This window comes from Euphorbia lathyris, chromosome 3 (assembly GCF_963576675.1).
Source record: "Euphorbia lathyris chromosome 3, ddEupLath1.1, whole genome shotgun sequence".
In the NCBI taxonomy this organism is placed as follows: domain Eukaryota; kingdom Viridiplantae; phylum Streptophyta; class Magnoliopsida; order Malpighiales; family Euphorbiaceae; genus Euphorbia; species Euphorbia lathyris.
In genome coordinates this window covers 58,583,887-58,588,941 of record NC_088912.1, presented here as the reverse complement: position 1 = coordinate 58,588,941, position 5,055 = coordinate 58,583,887, and the positions used below count along the sequence as shown (strand labels likewise).

Sequence of the window (5,055 nt, the reverse complement as noted above, 5' to 3'; positions counted from 1 at the left end):
CCACTCCTAGCACGCAGGCGAGACGACCCTCACCACCTGCCTCACACCCCTTGCTTTACCCGTTCCCCACAGCAAAACAGCAGCCCCGATTAGGCCAAAAAACGCCAAAAAAATGGCCAAGAATACAATAGGAGAAAAGACTAAATCGGAACAAATACCAACAGCGCTTGCGCAAAACTACACCGGCGGCCCAACCTCACTACCAATCAACTCTCACCGCGACCCCTTCACCACCATCGACGGCAGCACGAAACCATGAATCGGTTTCTAGGTTGGAAGAAAAACGACGGAACCGTAGCCCCAACAGGACAACGAAACACAGCAAATAACTCTCACAATCTGAGACAAACCTTCACCGGACGGAAGGACACTCTCATCGGCGGCAACTCTCGGCGACGGCGCTGCTAGGGTAGCACAGAGACGGCGTTGACGAAGAGTTTTCGAGATAGACGGCGGTTCTTAACATTGATTTTATTCTTAATTTTATATCGATTAGATATAAGATAATATATATTTAGAGTTTAAATCAAATCATATCTCCTAATTAAATAATATCTACTCTTCTTCTAAAAAAGATTAAATAATATATACTAATTAATAATTTGATTTTAATTAGTATTTGGAAGAAAATAAAATTTATCTATTATATCCTATAGGGGAGCACTCATCAATAAGAATGTTGGGGTTTTATTTGTTAGACAAAATAGATTAGTAACTTGAGTCTCTAGAGTTTAGTGGAAACCTGATAATTAATATTCTCAATTGTTCTTCAATCTAGTTCGTGTGGATCAATGTCAGAGACAATCTACAGATGATTATTTCACTACAAGAAAATTGATTTTTGGTAACGGAAAAAGTCGTTGCAAAAAATATTTTTGGCAACAACATGTCATCTTTTGCAACGACTACTATTGGTCATTGTGATACATTCCGTTACTAAAGGTTTCTGCAACGACTTACTGTTGTTGCCGAAAATATATATATTTGGCAACAGCCCGCTTGTTGCGAAAGCTTTGTCGTTGCCAAATATTGACCGTATGTGAGAGATTGAAAGTTTTCTTTTGCCACAAGATTCAACGTTGCTAAATATGTTGGTTTTTTGCAACAACATCCGACGTTGCTGTTTTTTTGACGTTTCGCAACAACGCCCGTCGTTGCTATATATTTTCCTATTCCGCAACAATACCCGTCGTTGCTATAAATTTTGATATTAATAGTAACAACTTTCATGTTACCAAAGTAAATTTTATAAAATATTTTATTTTCCAATTATTTTAAAAATTATGATTTATTTTATTAATTTATTTGGATTGAAGGGATCTCTATATTGCAAATAATACAAGAGTTCACATTATGAAAAAGAAAGAGTTTAAATACACCATAATTATGTAAATTGAACTCCAAGAGATTCTGTTGAGGTTCGATTTTGCTGGAATCTGTTAACTGAGTTAGGAATTTACCCAATTATATTTGAAACATATAAATAGGAAAAACAAAAAAAAATTACATGGTTCTATCTTTTACCAAGAAACTCATTAACAACAATTGCATTCTGACCATACATCATTGGTGAGATCCAAGAACCACATGACCACCATTTTTTCGTATCCCCTGTTCCATCCAAAAGTAGAAAAAGTAATAAAAAGATCAGTTCACATTTTTTAATGTTCTCTTGAACGACACTAACAATATGCATCTTATTGTATTTGCAATTTAAAAAAGTGCAAAATTCTAATATTTAATAAAAAAAATGACATGATTTCAGAGACAATAAATTTGAAAGAATAAACTAATAATATAATTTTCTTCTGGTTTGATATCAATTTCTGTAGTCACTTTTCCTATTTCGACATATATAAAATATTAAGGAGCTTTCAAGTAATAAAAACATTGCAACTGTTATGTCTCCAATAAACAAAATTAACAATAATCATCTCCAAACCATTCAATTTCTTTATCAAAACTGATCAATCAGCTTGCCTTTTAATAGAACCTCTAATTTAATATGACAATGACTAGCTCTACAAAAATAAAATTAAATGTATAACCAATCCAAAAGCACTAACACCAAACCAGAAATACTAACTTGGAAAAAATGACCCACATGTCGATACTATTGAGATTGGATGGAAGCCAGATTTTGAGGAAAGCCAACTAATTTTACTTCTCCAAAGGCATTGCCAAATAATTCTGCTGCTTCCACTTATAATTGACTAGTAAAGGCTCCTAATTAAGATTGAACCAAATGAAGATAAAGATTTCAAAAGTGTTGGCCCCAATCACCAAAATATGGAGAAGATTAAGATTTATAGTGAAGGAGAGAATCTGAAACATGGCAACAGCAAACACAAACGATGTTTCTGATTATCTTTATTAACATTTCAATCAAAACAACAAAAAACAAAAAACAAATACTTAAGCCTGAATAACTAATGTAAATTAGGAGATCACATCCATAAAAGCTATCGAATTAAAGGCTCTCGTCTAAGTCTCTTTCTATTGTGAAACTTTAAGCTATATACACTTTACCCTTTGAACACTTGAAAAATTATGCCCGGAAGAATTACCATTTGAGAGAATGCAGAACTAATGTCAAAATGAATTGGCTGCACAGGGAATCATACTCATCTTACTTTTTCCAAAAGTTCCTCATGATGTATCGTAGGTCAAATGCAAAAGGAAGAAACTTTAAAAGTTATTAATGGTAAAATTTATACAGACTAATTTGAATCTCCTTCATAAAACCAGCTGTTGTTAAAGAAAATAGAAGCACAAAAAATTCCAAGACAAGATAAAATATTGACCAGCTCTTGCCAACTTTTCCTCACGGTAATGTCAATTAAAATACATGATAGGAGATTTTTGGTTTTTCATTTCTGAAAGATACCTTATTACATGCCAAAATGGCTTGCTTATTATTAGTTCAACTGGAAGTATCCGGCCATTTAGTTTGGGCAGTCAAACAAGGAGATAAAATCTTCTCCTTTCAAAAAAATCATTAAGCATCACTCAGTAGGCTTCACATTCTGTAATATACCAAGGTGATTGAGTTGTAAGCATATGAATTCAAAGATCATGTGAACATGGGAGAATTACACAGATTCAAAATAAATATATATTAATTTCTCAACCACAAGTTGAAGACGGCACAGTAGAACAGAACATTGCATAACTGTAGAGGTACTAAATACATCAATCAGAATTCATCTCAAAAGCCATGAAGAAAGTAAATTCAGATACATATAAAAAGGACTTGGGTAAAAAAGCTAACAAATCATCATTCAAATAGTCAATTTCTTAAGGAAAGAGTTGACGTGTCAAAAACAAATTTCCTCCTCGCCATAAGGATTTAAGAACAGAAAAAAGGCTTGTTCCATGGAGCTTCAGGGATTCCTGTTTTAACAGCTGAAACCTATATGGAATCGATGCTCACCCCTAATAGCATAAGATAAGTAACCTGAGAAATGATTTTATGAGTTACACTCCAAGGAAAAGCACTCCATCTAACACCATATACTATATCGCTCTTCTCCACACATCGACATAAATAGAACTTCCTCAAGTCAAGATAAGCTTAAAGTGAAGGGTGTAAAGATGGATGTCAAGAAAATGAGAGGGGGGCACTTGTTTTGATATGTAGCAGCAGTAGCAGAAGAATGGCTACAAAGAACACTAATATTCCTGAATAAGTGGCCCCTTCCCTTCCTTTGGCTTAACCTAATAGTAATAATTAATGATAAATCCAATTTGTTTACCTATTTCATTTAATAAACAGGATAACAATATCAACTATTATAGCTCAAACTCCAAAGCCCATGCATCTTTTCCCCAACTCCCCTCTCTTCAATTCCTCTCCAAACATTTACTCCATTGTCACTTTCACTTCTCCAATTTCTTCTTAACATCTATCAAAATTAAAATATAATTGGAGACTTCAATAATAATTAAATCTAAAATCTAAAACTATATCATTTATAAAGGTATTTTCAATAGACTTTTGGGATCTTTATAATGGATTGGTTTATCTGTTGTACGATAATTGTGTGATAAGTTTGCTAAAACAGAAAATAGAGTCAAGATTATATGTTAAATTATAGCCCATCAGGGCAAAGTCAATAGAACCTGAGCAATTTGAAATTACACAAAATTAGAAGTTCAGAAGAGCAAAATTTGTAAAGTTCTAATGAAATTATGAATTAGATTTTCGTTTGGCTTTATTACCTGATTTGAAGCACAACAAAAGCAGGCACCATTCACATGCCCACCATGACAAAGTAAGCTTCAGACACTAAAAATGGAGTAGTCATCATCTCCCTTGTTGTCTTCTTCCTTCTCTTCATTAAAGCTAGACACCATTTCTCCTCAACTTGTTTCTGTGCTGCTAACATTTTTTCTTTATGGAGAAGGAGCTTACAAAATAGAACCCATAGGCAGCGCCTCCGGAGAGTTAGAGGGGACGAAAGAGAATGTGAACGTTGGAAGATATAGTCATCGTCGTTGCGAGAGTACAGATCGCCGTTGACGGTGAGAGAAATGGAGAAACGGATCGACTTCGATCTTCTTAGGGAGAGGCACAGTGAAATTGAGAGGAGAGAGATAACAAGTTACACTAGCCTAGGTTTTTAATCACAACCGTCAGATTTGGATAGATCAACGGTTTGGATTTTATTAACAGAATAAATAGGTAACAACTCCACTAACTCTTTTAAATTAATGGTAATTAATTTATTATTGTTTTTTTTTTGGTAAGAATTAATTTATTATTGTTAATATATATAATATGTTTTTATATATTGCATTTGAATTTCAATTATACATTTTATTAAAAAAATTAAAAATTTAATTCGTGTAAATTCAAATACTAAATAAAATCTATTAGCATTAAACATAAAATAAAGAATATTTCTCTATAATATTTATTAAAATATAAAATAAAATATTTTATATATTTTAAATATTTAATTTAATCTATATTATAAAAATAATATATATTTACAATTATATTATTCATAATAAATAATTCAATAAAATTTAGTCTAATAATTAATTATTTAT

The 5,055-nt window shown here is 32.4% G+C and overlaps 1 long non-coding RNA gene across 1 annotated transcript; it reads right to left on the bottom strand.

Moving 5' to 3' along the window:
* Window positions 1-1,384: 1,384 nt before the first annotated feature.
* On the bottom strand, window positions 1,385-4,577 carry LOC136221960 (uncharacterized). The gene is made up of 2 exons (XR_010685415.1): window positions 4,222-4,577; window positions 1,385-1,611 (listed from the first exon to the last, which is right to left on the bottom strand). It is a non-coding gene; the product is annotated as an uncharacterized lncRNA (long non-coding RNA).
* Between the last annotated feature and the right edge of the window lie 478 nt (window positions 4,578-5,055).